Source organism: Pinus tabuliformis, chromosome 6, assembly GCF_031772625.1.
Source record: "Pinus tabuliformis cultivar Carrire ecotype Pingquan chromosome 6, CPIR1, whole genome shotgun sequence".
NCBI lineage: Eukaryota > Viridiplantae > Streptophyta > Pinopsida > Pinales > Pinaceae > Pinus > Pinus tabuliformis.
The window spans coordinates 1,704,783,030-1,704,798,553 of NC_142292.1; positions in this window are offsets into that span (position 1 = coordinate 1,704,783,030).

Sequence of the window (15,524 nt, forward strand, 5' to 3'; positions counted from 1 at the left end):
CTTCCATTCATAGAGTTCTTGTAGCTATTCCAACTCTTTGGAAGGCCAAGGAGAGCGAGGCTCATGTTATCATCATCGGCAATAGTTATTCCCACACTGCCAAGCTCATCTCTGCAGGTGGTGAGCTTGTTTAGATATGTGGAAATAGTATCGCCCTTCTTCATCTTGATTCCTCGAAGTTTATCCTTGAGCGCCAATTTCTTTTGGTCACTATTGTTCTATTAGAGGTCCTTCAATGTTCTCCACATTGAAAATGGAGTATCCTTCCCATGGAGACTCGAAACAATATGGTCTCGAACTCCCTCAAGGATGATATGTCTCGCCTTTGCCAAACACTTATTCCACTTAGCCAACTCTTCTGAAGTAGTTTAAGCTGTGTTTGGGATTTTTTTATCAATGAATTCCTTCAAGCCATTATCTTCTAATAAAACCTCCATTCTATCTTTCCATGCTATGTAATTTGAGTTACCTTCCAAGGCATACTCGAGTCTCAAGCCATAGAATTCCATTGGCCAACCTTGAAGTATGATATGAATTGAATTTTCACATGCAACCTCAAACTTCAAACTTCAAATTTTCTTCTCAGTATATTGTTCACGGCTCCAATACAATATAGAAAATCTATGATAGGTGAACCCGATAATGCAATATAAATCAAAGAAAAATACTATAACCTACTTCTACTATCAATTTGCGGACGCTTAAAGATCAAGCTAAATAATATAACCAGAAGAAGAAAAATCAATGGCACAATACACATGAAAATAATTTGGGGAAATCCTCAACTAAGAACCCCACACTATTGTATTATCATACATGGTGGAAATGCATAAGAATTATACAAAGCCTTAGCTCTCACAGCTAGCCATCTCTCAGTACAATCCTCACAGATGCTCACAGGCAATCTTGGCTTCTCTAGCCTTTTCTTTGCCCTCCAAGCTCCTATTTCCTTCTGTTGTTCCTTATGGATGATTTCCTATTACCAAGTGGAAAACCAAGCCTTCAAAACTACGCAATCATCAAGGATGAATCCTTGACTACATGCATGAGTTTTCTCCATGAGAGAACACATGCAAATGATAGTACACTGTCCTTGAAAATTAATCTCAACTGGTTCTTTCTCAGAATAGACATGCATGAGTTTCTAATGAGGGAGTCTTCAGTTAACTCCAGTAGCAATAGTTGAGTGCATTAATGCATCAACTGACTGTTAACTCACTATTAGTTCCTCAAATAGTTTGGAACTAATTTAACTATACCTAACTCAGTAAATTGAGTTTACTAATTACAACTAAAATATAACTCAATCTTATCTCCTTAATTTAAGGGATAACTCTTGCATGATTTAAAAAATACTTTTAACTTGAATTTTTCCAACTACTTAATTTAAAATAAATAAATAAATTTTTTCCAAGTAGTTGTTAAGACTAAATTCAATTTTAATTGACAATTTAATTCAAGGACAAATTAAATTGGAATATTCTTGTTGCCATATTTCAACACTCCTTCTCAATAAGAAAGGGATTATTTTCCACCCTGATCTGGTCTCTATGGAACTTGAATTTACACTTTCACAATGCCTTTGTAAAAATGTCAACATCTTGCTCCTCTGTCAAAATATACTGCAACAACATGATCCTCTCAACCTGTGAAAAGCCACGAGCAACAAATATTGCCTTATGCTTCTCCACACTACCATTAGCAGCTTGATTTACTTTGTAAAGCCAATGGGAACTCACAACTCACTTGTTCTCTGGTCTTGGAACCATGTCCCAAACACTGTTACGAACCATGGAGCCATACTCCACCATAGAATCATCCCAAATTAGTTGTTGCACTTCTTCCTCAAAGGAAGATAGCTCGGTCTCAACAAATTCTCCAGCAAGGGCCATGTATCCAGTGTACCTCTTAGGTGACCTCCTCTATCCGCATTGAGAAGATGGTGCTCCCACATTCTCTCGCATCCTCCAATAATAGGTCATCTTCCCTTGTGCGCTTCCATCCATCTCTGGAAGACTCTGCTTCAGTGGATATCTCCACTTGTGGAACCTCTGCATGCGACTGCTCCGCATTACCTTGAGGCTCTTCCTCCTTAGGAACCAATAGTTACTCCACAGCCTATAGTTGGAGCTCCTTGTTAAGGGAAACTCACATGGCCTTTTTCTCATCAAACTTGAGATCTCCGTGAACCATTATCCTCTAACTGGTATGCAAGTACACCCAATAGTTGTGAGGTGTATCAGTGTACCCCACAAATATCTCCAACTCTGTTGTTCAATCAAGCTTCTTCCATGCATCCTTTGTCACATTGCAATAGTGACCCATTTCTAGTCTCTTGTAGGAGAAAGCTTCCTTTGGTGCCTTCATTGCAAGTATGCAATGCAGGCTTTTATTATGCAAATAGATCGTTGTGTTGCATGCCTCAACCCACAAGTGAAGTGGTAGGCCTTGGTCATGCAACATTGCCCATGTTGCCCCCACAATAGTTATGTTCTTCCTCTTGGCCACTCGATTCTGTAGTGTGTTATCAAGTGTCATCAACTCTCATTTAGCACCTTCCACTGCACAGAAGTCCTTAAACTCTTAAGAGACATAATCACCACCATTGTCATTTCTCAAGGCCTTGATCTTCTTCCCTAACTCTTTCTCAACCAAAGCTTTGAACTCACAAAACTCTGTGAAGGTTTGGTCCTTCTTCTGCATGAAATAAATCCAGCATTTACGTGAATAGTCATCAATGAAAATCACATAATACTTTTTCTTTGCTATGGATGCCATCGAGAATGGTCCACACAAATCAGTATGAACTTGCTATAAGATAGCCTCTGCTCGACTGTCTCGATCAATAAAGGAAGACTTGGTGTACTTTTCGAAGGTACAACCTTTGCATGTGTCAACTTGCTCAAGCTTACCTTTGGGAAGTCCTATAGATATCTGCTGCATTATCTTCAAAGCCCCATGATGCAAATGGCCCAACCTCCTATGCCACAAATAGCCAATGTCTTGTCTTTGCACCAATTCTACTTTTGTACTCAATGTTGCATAATCATCTATCTCTAGTTTATAGAGATTATTCACCTGAATCCCTATCCTCTTAGTCTGACCCATGGCTATGTGTCTTAGGAACACATTTCCTTTACTGAAGACAACATTGTAGCCCTTGTCCTCCAACATTGCAACCGATACCAAGTTCTTCTTCAATCGAGGCACATACATCACATATGTGAAGGTGAGAGGAGCTCCATGCTCCCTCTGAGAAGCAACCATGCCCACTCTTGAAACACTATACCTTCCTATTGTGGTCATCAACAACCCCCCCTCTTTGTTTGATATTAGCCATAAACATCAAGCAAAGGGGGGACCCTGAACAAAAAATCCAAAAAATATTTTGTTAAACTTTTTGTATTTTTCTCCCTAAGGCTTAAATCGCATCGCAAGGAAAGACTGAAGCATCCCCCAAGCGCGAAAAGCAAAACTGCGAGAGAGCGACGTGAAGTTCATCGCATCGCATGCATTCCAAGTGCTCTTAAAAAGAAGATCTTCAAGAAACGCCAATCGTCGATATGCGACATCGCACATCGCAAACGTCGCACTAAGAAGCATAAACCATTGAATGAAATCAACGATCTGCGATCTGCGATGTCAGCAATCTGCGATCTGCGATATCAGTGAACCGCGACCAACGATTAGCGATCTGCGATCAGCGATATGAAAAGACTCATCGCAAGAATTCTCCGACATACACGATAGACCCAAGATTAAGCGCGCGCCTTAAAGGAAATTAATCACCGCATGCTTGAGTATCCAGAAATGATTGCATCGCATTTTCCGAAGAGTCAAGTCATGATGAATGTCAGGATTATGCATTCATTAGAATTTAATGCTTTCATGTCAATCTTTTCATTTCCCTTCTTCTTTGCGTAGACTGCAAGACACGCAACTGATATAAATCTATATGCAGGAAACATCTAAGGAAAAGGGGAAAGCGCCAATCAGATAACAGAGAAAAGATGCCTCTGCAAATGGATGCTGAATGCAGCAGGACCGCGGATTCCAGATTATCAGCCAACCGGCATTGATGAAATTAGACTGTCCAAGACGAAGAGTCAAAGGCGCACAAAAGCAGTGTGTTTGCAAAAGATCCTGAAGCTCAAACTTGGTAAAGCAGAGAAAGAAGTGCAAGAGAAGGAGGACGCTCCAGAAAAGCCTGGAACAAAGAACGGAAGAAATTCTCGACACAGGGAATTGCCCATACAGCACGACTCCTAACTCACTCAGTCATTCGCATGACCAGAAACCAAACTAGCAACAGCAAAATCAGTTCGAGAAGAACCTGGGTTGTGCTAAATATATACGCAGCGAATACACCCAGCTAGAGAAAGATTTTCGAAAATATCTTTGGTCTGTCAGAAGGAGGTGCCAGCTCTTGTTATTTCCACTTTTATCTCCCGAGCAAGAAAGAAGAAGGCAGCCAGCTGACTCTTGCAAGGCAAACGTTGCACTATTTACAGCACTAAGGAGAATATACAGAAACGGTCAGAAATTAGATTTAAGTTTTAGAAATAAATTTGCTTTTAGTAAAGCGCGGTGATTTGAAGCCGTTTCCCTAAATTCGTGTAATTAAGATTAATTAGTTAGTAGTATTTAACCCTTCTCATGGCATTTGGAGAAGGGTCCAGAAATCTATCAAAAAACTTGTCCTCAGAACATGCACTTCTGCACCCTCGGAGGGGGTTTTTGATGAATGGATGGATCGAGATTTATTTATGTTTTCATTTTAATGTCTGTTACTGATGTTGCACTTCTGTACTCTTGGCAGATATTAGAACAAGTAGAAATAAATCATTATTGCTTGAAGTTTATTAGTGAAGTCAGTCATAAATGGTACTTTTATCTCTTGACTAAATTCTGCTAGTATTCCTAAAGTGATATGTAGCTGAGTTCTTTATATGTTGCTGTATGAATGTGTGTATTACCATTTGGCACTTCTGTACGGTGGAGTCATTTATTTATGCTTGACATATGAATAACTAATTATGCGATATGCTGTTCACAACTGTTCTACCTAACTTCTTATGCAGAGTGGTTTATCTTTATTGATTTATATTCTGATAATAGCTGAATGATCTTTATTACTAGCTGTTGTTTGAAATCTTTCTAGATCGCATAACAAAAGAAAACACCCCGGGTTAGCGTAGATTAGATGTATTGTTTTTCCTCATTAGATTATATTAGTATAGAGTTAGTTTAGCAGTTAGAATTAAGACTAGCTTAGAAAAACCTTTAAATCAATACCATCAAACTTTACACACACACGCACACCCTTCATATTGGGAAACTGGTCCCATTACCCCCAGTCGGACCCGCTACTCCAAACGGGCAAGGAGCCGCCAACCAGGTTCCGGACCGGGTGGGTATCCCCCTTGTTGTCGACCCGATTTCGGGGCCCTCAACATTTCTGGCGCTAGAAGGAGGGCCTAAGCTATGAATGGCGCATAATTCAAAATCCAAATACCATTCTGAGAGCAAATCACCCTCACCAACTTCCCCGACTTCTCCGGTACGATTAAACTCGGAACTAGAGGTCGCTCGGGCATCCACCGCTGCTACACACCCTAATACATCAGACCAACTTATCATTGATCCCCCTGAAATTCAAACTTTGATCCGTAAACTCCAGGGATTCTCTATTTTTACTCAAAGGTCTGATAAATCTAAAGGCAGCGTGACTTCGCAGTACAATCCTGCTCATCCCCTGACCAGATTGAAGAGTGAAAGGTTTGGCATCCAGCCAACTGAAATTCCTCTCCCCACTAGGAAAAGGGCAAGGAAAGCACTTCCAGAGTCTGACAGAGAGACTCTTTCGTCCACTTCGTCCATTTCAACTCCCTCTCCGCGAAGTCAACCACCCACATCTTCACCTCAAATCACCCATCCATCTTCCACAACCCTTCCTCTGCAATCATCGAAGATCATAATATCTCCATCTTCTCAACATCAGAGATCATCTTCTGCACTTTTGTTAATTAGCAACTCAGCGATGGCCCAGTCTCCATGGAACAATCCTGGGGCGGTTTTAATGCCTCCACCCCTAAGTCCAATACCCGCCCATCCTGAGAAATGGCTACCGAAGTTCAATCCAGAAACAGGAATGCTAGCTGAAGAACATATCAATAATTTCATGCTTTCTGTTAATCTCAACGGAGTTACCAACAAAGATGCCGTGGTTCGACTTTTTCCCTATACAATGCAAGGGACAGCCGGGTCATGGTATTTTTCGCTGCCCTCCGGATCTATCACGAGCTAGGACATTTTTCAAAACCAATTTCTTACCAAATTCGGTGATGACAGATCGACAGCGACACTGATCAACGATTTATCCAATCTTAAAGCTGAGGCTAGGGAACCCATTAAAGATTTTAACTTACGGTTCAACAAGATCCTCAACAAAATCCCCGCTACTTCCCAACCCAGCGAGGAAGTGAGATGTGAATGGTACATCACAGCCTTACCTTCAAACTTGGCCATCTTCGTAGATAGGGCAAGCAAGACAACCTTAGTTGAAAATTTGACTGAGGCGTTAGCAGTTGAAAAACGCGTAGTAGCCCTAGAAAAGAGATCTGCAATCGAAGAACGTAAATCTAAGAAAATCTCTTTCAAAGAAGACACCAAGAAGAAGCAAACGAAAGATCCTTTCGATATGGAAGGATTACAAAAGGTGTTAAAGGCCATGTCTAATGAGATGATTGACATAAGAAAACAAGTAGCAGAATCGTCCCCAAGAAAGCCTTTTAGGAATTTTAAAAGAAATCCTCCCATGGAGACGAAGCCACCCAATGTGGTCTCAAACGTTGAATCTGAAGAAGAAGAAGAAGAGAGAACCATCGAAACACAGACCGACGATGAAGAAGTGGTGGAACTGCAAAGAATGTGGGATTTCATCCTCCCACAAGAAGAAGATCAAGAAGCATTTCCGGTTAGCACACGAAGCAAAAATCAACTTGATCCTCCCCAAACTACCCCCAAACAGAAGGGCGCAAGCCCTGCAGCAAAAGAAAAGGTCGCAACAAAGAAAACAACTGCTAAAGCGACCCAATTTAGCCCAGTCCAATCGGATCAAACGCCTCCATCAAGAACACTAATAGTGTCGGATGAAATGGAGTATAACATCATCGATGACATGAAAAAGACTAGGGCTAATATCACTCTGTACAAGTTGAGCAAATTGAAACACCAACATAAAATCATGATGAAAGAGTTACATTCCGTACCTACTACACCTTTACCTACAGTTGTAGCTTCCCACCATATAGGAAGACCTCCAGTCAACACGATCAATAAAATCGATCCAAATGACATCGCTTTGATTGGAGGAAGATCTAGATCTCATACTCCTCCTTTCCTCCTCACTTATGAAATCTTTAATAGAAACGTGCACAACTGCTTGGTTGATTCTGGTGCCTCAACCAATATTTTACCCAGGTCAATATGTGCCAAACTGAATGTTCAACTGCAAAAATCCGCAGTGCGCATAGTTCAACTTGATCTATCGCAAGTCGAAGTGATAGGTGAACTTAACCAAGTGACCATAAGACTGTCGTCTAACCCCAAGGTATGCCAGGTTATCGACATTCTAGTGGCTGATATCCCTGAATTTTATGGTTTGATTCTTAGCAGGGACTGGTCCGAGAAACTCCACGAATACTTTTCAACCGACTGGTCGCACATGTGGTTACCCTCCAATGGGAAACCAAATCAAATAAAGGTTGAACGAGAATTGCACCAAAAATACATAGTGATGGATTTGGAAGGAGAGAATGAAGCCATAGCATACAACAACAGCATCATAGGCAACTACTCGGTAGATTCTTTCCTCGGAAATTTCAATGCTCACATATCACCTTATTTGGAAAATTCAGTTTTGTCCCAAATAGAAAACTTCTCCCAGACTGATGATTCAAAATGTGTTAGTTTTTTAGATAACCCTGTAAATACATCTTTATTTTGGAAATTATATTTTGATGGCTCTAAGTCCAACGAGGGAGCAGGAGCAGGATGCGTTCTAATTAGCCCAGATGGAAATAAGACTATGCTTACATGCAGACTCGAGTTCGATTGCATGAACAACACAGCGGAATACGAGGCCTTGGTGCAAGGCCTATACAAAGCAATCAGATTGAACGTCAAGTATCTTCAAGTCTTTGGAGATTCTGAGATCGTCGTCAAACAGGTACGTAACACCATACACTGCCTGTCAAGTCATTTGAAGCACTATCAATCTTTAGTACAAGATCTCACTGCACATTTCATAGGATTCAATATTTCGTCAGTCCCGAGACTCCAAAATGCAAGCGCAGACCTGTTAGCTAACGTAGCCTCCAGACTCATTCCCTCCGAAGACTTTAGTCCAGATAGATTCTCGATAGAGTTAATTTTTAAACCATCCATCCCTGACAACATCACCAACTGGAGGGTATTCAACGATGACCCAGACATCGTAAGTTTCCTCACCTCTGAAGGATCCTACTCAAACCAGATAATTGACGAAGACTGTCATGATCACCAAATACAACAAAATAGCACTGATAATGCTATACCCAAATCGGTGGTCAAACTAGAAGACTTATATGACTTAAAAAGTCGGTTCAAAAGGTCAGCTAATGCCAAGCTCTACAGTTCAACTCTGAACTATGAATCAGTGAACCTAGGAACCGATGAGAAGCCGCAAAACGTTAATCTAGGCCAAGGCCTAGCCCCCGAAGAAAAATCAGCATATATCCGTCTTCTACGATAGTACAAAAACGTTTTTGCCTGGAATTACGACGAGCTGAAAACTTACAACACTTCTATCATTCAGCACACTATCCCTATGATTGACAACGAGAAACCTGTCCAACAGAAGCTCAGAAAAATCCACCCCAACTTGGAAAATCAGATAAAAACTGAGCTGAATAAGTTGTTGAGAGCCAGAATAATCTTCCCGGTCAGACATTCCAAATGGGTATCCAATATGGTACCTGTTAGGAAGAAAAACAGAGATATTAGAATCTGCATCGACTTCCGGAATCTCAACAAAGCCTGTCAGAAAGACAATTTTCCCCTCCCACCGATGGAGCAAATATTACAGGCAGTAGCAGGCTCAGAGTTGATGTCTTTCTTGGACGGATTTTCAGGATATAATCAAGTGCTAGTACACCCGGATGATCAGTTAAAAACCACCTTCCGAACCAAATGGGGTACCTACGCGTATCGGAAGATGCCATTCGGTCTGATCAACGCCGGCGCTACTTTTCAGAGAGCCATGGACATTGCATATAAAGGTTTAGTCAATAAATAAGTAGTGATTTACTTGGATGATATAACTGTGTACTCCAAGAACCAAAGCGGCCATCTCAAAGATTTGAAGCAGATCTTTCAAAGATGTTTAAGGTATAGGAAATTGATAGGATTCATAGTGTCCAAATCTGGCATTCACATTGAACCTGACAGAATCAAAGAAATTTCCGAGATACCCATGCCCCATAACAAAAAGACCATGCAATCTTTCCTAGGACAGATCAATTTTGTGAAAAGGTTTGTCCCAGATTTTTCACGTATTATTTCTCCTTTACAAAAAATGATAAAAAAGAATTCAAACTTTAAATGGGGTCTAGACGAGCACGAAGCGTTTAACTTAATCAAACAAGCCATTATCAACGCTCCATCTTTAGCAACACCAAATTTTTCAGAACCTTTTGTCTTATACACGTTTGCCTCAGAGAATTCTTATGCTGCAATTTTGACTCAAACGAATCAAGAAAAGGTAGAAGCTCCAATCGCGTTTTTTAGCTCAAACTTACAAGGTGCTAAACTCAATTATTCGGACGTAGAGAAATAGGCATACGCCGTTTTCAAAGCAATCAAATATTTCAGGCCTTTCTTGCTAAAGGCCCATACCAAGGTCATAGTACCGTTTCCAGCGGTAAGAAACCTCCTAATGCAGAAGGATGTGGGCGAAAAGAGAGCGAATTGGATCACCGCCTTACAAGAATACGACCTGGAGATCAAGCCGGCACACATCGTAAGAGGTCAAGGCTTCTGTAAGATGTTAGCTGGAGCATCGCAAATCCCTGAAAACTCGTCTGAAGAGGTACACGCGTATGAGGTAAGCCTAAACGACGCAGTATCATTATATGCTGACACCATTTATTTCCTTAAGAACGGGTATGCTCCATTTCACCTAGATCACACCAAGAAGAGAGCCCTGAGATTGAAAGCTAAACAATACCAGCTCATAAATGATGTCCTGTTTAAAAGAAATTATGATTTGTGCTTCTTAGATGTCTTGAGAAAACTGAAGCCGAAAAGGTTTTGCAGGAACTCCACGATGGACCAGCAGGTGGACACTATGCTGGAGAAGCCACCACACATAAAATCTTACGTGCAGGATATTACTGGCCCACGCTGTTCAAAGACTCATACAATCACATAAGGAAATGCCAGGTCTGCCAGACTACTGCAGGAAAACAAAAGAAGTCATCCATGCCACTGCAGCCAGTTAACATCGAACAGCCGTTCAGTCAATGGGGCCTAGACATAATAGGTGAGATCGTTCCTCACTCCTCTAAACAGCATAGGTATATCCTCACGGCAACTGAGTATTTTACTAAATGGGTAGAGGCGGTTCCTCTCAAGACAGCTAATTCTGAAAACATTATTGAATTCATAGATCAGTTTATCATCACTAGGTTTGGATTGCCAACGGCCTTAATATTTGATAATGCTTCATATTTTTCTGGAAATACCATGACTGAGTTCGCGCTCAAAAGAGGGTTCAAACTGAAGTATTCTGCCAACTACTATCCGCAAGGTAATGGGTTGGCTGAATCGACAAACAAGAACCTAATCAGGATTATTAAAAAGACAGTCGACCAAAACCAAAAGAATTGGCACAAAGCATTGGTAAACGCCTTATGGGCAGACAGAATTACAAAGAAAACCTCTATCGGCACTTCTCCCTTTAATTTAGTTTACGGGAGAGAAGCAGTTCTTCCTACTCACTTAGTCATTCCCTCCTTGTCCTTAGTACAATACATTGATGAAATATCTACTTCCTCCTTACAACTAAGACAAACGGAAATAATCAAGCTAGAAGAACAACGAGAACAAGCTAAGAAAACCCATGCTCAACACCAAGCGCTAATAAAATCCTCTTTTGACTCGAACATAATGACCAGAAAAAACTTTCAGATGGGAGATTTAGTTTTGAAGTGGGATAAGGCTCATGAAGAAAAGGGCAAACATACGAAATTCCAGAAGCTATGGCTTGGTCCTTTTCAGATTGTAGAGGTCATAGGCCCATCGACTTTTGTGTTGCAGGACTTAACAGGCAGGAAAGATTCTCTGCCTGTGAATGGACAAATTCTCAAAATGTATTTCCCATAGAAGGTCACTCTTCTATTTTTGTAGGATAATTTTAGTTTTTCATTTCTTATAAATAAGGTTGATTGTGAATGATCATAAATAGTATTCATGAAGGAACATACCATTTATCTATCATATTTTGATTTCACTTGTATAAATAGCAAAACTTTTCGAAAAATCTGGCTTTTATTATTGACAGATAGAGTTAACTTTAGCCTGAATATGATGTTAGTTTCAACCTCAAAAAATCTGGGATGAAAGTAACTTTTGGCAAAAAATTGTTTTACGCCAACGCAATGAAAGGTATCATCAATAATAAAATAAGTATTCTCTACAAAACTGTTGTTTTTAAAACTCTATTATTGTCGTCCAGAGCTTTCTTAAGGAAAAACAATGACTTCCTCCTTGCTAAGGAAAATCGCAGCATCCAGAGAAACAATCCAAGAAAACACTATATCTCAAAGAATAAGAGGTCTCATCACGAGCCGGCTTATCATGATCACAGATATATAACTTGCTGACATTGCCAATACTGTCTATCAAAACAGGGCAACGACTCAAGATTGTTGCAATCAAAAGACAAGGGGTCTCATCACGAGCCAGCTTGTTCAGCAAAAGTGTAAATCAAGTGAATGAATGTGTCATAATTTGGCCACCAAACCAAGACATTGTTCTTTAGAGAATAAAAAAATTAAAAAAAAGAAAGAAAAAGAGTCGAAAGGATTTTTCTCTGGAATGTTGTAAATGACCTCAAGCAGGAAAAAGGATCATTGCTGGATAACATGGTAACCCTGTCGAGGCTATGGACGCTTACGGGCAGCAGAGGCTCTACCTACGACAAATGAGCATATTTTACAAAGCCAGTACGCAGAGAAGACCTTATTTTTTCTTTGAAAAGACCGAGTAATGTCTGGTGTAAATACAAGAAATAACCCAGAGGAAGCAAACAATCGGAATGAAATAAAAGTTGTGACGAAACATCATTGACAGGATAAGGGGTAATACTCTATCTGTCCATAACAAAATTTAGATATACGAAAAGTTTTCTATTTTGGAAGTGAAAGTGCAATAGAACAAGCAGAGATAACTGGTTCTTCACAGTGAATCGCCATTGTTGTGGTCATCAACAACCCCCCCTCTTTGTTTGATATTAGCCATAAACATCAAGCAAAGGGGGGACCCTGAACAAAAAATCCAAAAAATATTTTGTTAAACTTTTTGTATTTTTCTCCCTAAGGCTTAAATCGCATCGCAAGGAAAGACTGAAGCATCCCCCAAGCGCGAAAAGAAAAACTGCGAGAGAGCGACGCGAAGTTCATCGCGTCGCATGCATTCCAAGCGCTCTTAAAAAGAAGATCTTCAAGAAAGGCCGATCGTCGATATGCGACATCGCACATCGCAAACGTCGCACTAAGAAGCATAAACCATTGAATGAAATCAGCGATCTGCGATCTGCGATGTCAGCGATCTGCGATCTGCGATATCAGTGAACCGTGACCAGCAATCAGCGATCTGCGATTAGCGATATGAAAAGACTCATCGCAAGAATTCTCCGACATACACAATAGACCTAAGATTAAGCGTGCGCCTTAAAGGAAATTAATCACCGCATGCTTGAGTATCCAGAAATGATTACATCGCATTTTCCGAAGAGTCAAGTCATGATGAATGTCAGGATTATGCATTCATTAGAATTTAATTCTTTCATGTCAATCTTTTCATTTCCCTTCTTCTTTGCGTAGATTGCAAGACACGCAACTGATATAAATCTATATGCAGGAAACATCTAAGGAAAAGGGGAAAGCGCCAATCAGATAACAGAGAAAAGATGCCTCCGCAAATGGATGCCGAATGCAGCAGGACCGCGGATTCCAGATTATCAGCCAACTGGCATTGATGAAATTAGACTGTCCAAGACGAAGAGTCAAAGGCGCACAAAAGCAGCGTGTTTGCAAAAGATCCTGAAGCTCAGACTTGGTAAAGCAGAGAAAGAAGCGCAAGAGAAGGAGGACGCTCCAGAAAAGCCTGGAACAAAGAACGGAAGAAATTCTCGACACAGGGAATTGCCCATACAGCACGACTCCTAACTCACTCAGTCATTCGCACGACCAGAAAGAAAACTAGCAACAACAAAATCATTTCGAGAAGAACCTGGGTTGTGCTAAATATATACGCAGCGAATACACCCAGCTAGAGAAAGATTTTCGAAAATATCTTCTGGTCTGTCAGAAGGAGGTGCCAACTCTTGTTATTTCCACTTTTATCTCCCGAGCGAAAGAAGAAGGCAGCCAGCCGACTCTTCCCAGGCAAACGTTGCACTGTTTACAGCACTAAGGAGAATATACAGAAACGGTCAGAAATTAGATTTAAGTTTTAGAAATAAATTTGCTTTTAGTAAAGGGCGGTGATTTGAAGTCGTTTCCCTAAATTCGTGTAATTAAGATTAATTAGTTAGTAGTATTTAACCCTTCTCATGGCATTTGGAGAAGGGTCCGGAAATCTGTCAAAAAAATTGTCCTCAGAACATGCACTTCTGCACCCTCGGAGGGGGTTTTTGATGAATGGATGGATCGAGATTTATTTATGTTTGCATTTTAATGTCTGTTACTGATGTTGCACTTCTGTACTCTTAGCAGATATTAGAACAATTAGAAATAAATCATTATTGCTTGAAGTTTATTAGTGAAGTCAGTCATAAATGGTACTTTTATCTCTTGACTAAATTCTGCTAGTATTCCTAAAGTGATATGCAGCTGAGTTCTTTATATGTTACTATATGAATGTGTGTATTAACATTTGGCACTTCTGTACGGTGGAGTCATTTATTTATGCTTGACATATGAATAACTAATTATGCGATATGCTGTTCACAACTGTTCTGCCTAACTTCTTATGCAGAGTGGTTTATCTTTATTGATTTATATTCTGATAATAGCTGAATGATGTTTATTACCAGCTGTTGTTTGAAATCTTTCTAGATCGCATAACAAAAGAAAACACCCCGGGTTAGCATAGATTAGATGTATTGTTTTTCCTCATTAGATTATATTAGTATAGAGTTAGTTTAGCAGTTAGAATTAATACTAGCTTAGAAAAACCTTTAAATCAATACCATCAAACTTTACACACACACGCACACCCTTCATATTGGGAAACTGGTCCCATTACCCCCAGTCAGACCCGCTACTCCAAACGGGCAAGGAGCCGCCAACCAGGTTCCAGACTGGGTGGGTATCCCCCTTGTTGTCGACCCGATTTCGGGGCCCTCAACACTTCCATCGTCACCCATCTCTATGTGCTTCTGGAGGTCCTTCTCCTCCAAGGCACTGAATAAATTTTTATCACTGATCATGTGGAATGAGGCTCCACTGTCAAGATACCAGACACAGCCCATAATCGATGATAGCATGCATGCGATGATGGTAAAGTCCATTTCGAACTCAGAGGCTAATGCCTCACCTTCCCATCCTTCCAAGGATCCCTTCTTGGACTTATTCAGTGGGTAATTAGTCGCATAATGTCCCATCTTGTGACAATTAAAGCATCTTACTTTAGACATGTCACCCTTCTTCCCTCTATGAGAAGAATTCGATTTGAAATGGGAAGCCTTCCCCTTTCCTTTCCTTACCTTACTTGATAAGGCCAAATTTTCTTCATCATCATTATTGGATGAAGAACCATCTTGTTTTCTCCTCTTGATCTCATCCCGCATAAGAACCGACCATAGTCATTCCCAATCTGACAGTTTATCCCTTCCATTCGCAGAGTCCTGGTAGCTATTCCAACTCTTTGGAAGGCAAAGGAGAGCAAGGCTCACCATATCATCATCAGCAGTAGTTATTCCCACACTGCCAAGCTCATCTCTGCGGGTGGTGAGCTTGTTCAGATATGTGGAAATAGTATTGCCCTTCTCCATCTTGATTCTTCGAAGCTTATCCTTGAGCGCCAATTTCCTCTGTTTGCTATTGTTCTGGTAGAGGTCCTTCAATGTCTTCCACATTGAATTGAGTATCCTTCCCATGGAGACTCAAGACATTATGGTCTCAAATTCCCTCAAGGTTGATCTGTCTCGCCTTTTCCACACAGTTCTTCAACTCAGCCAACTCTTGTGCATTAGTTGA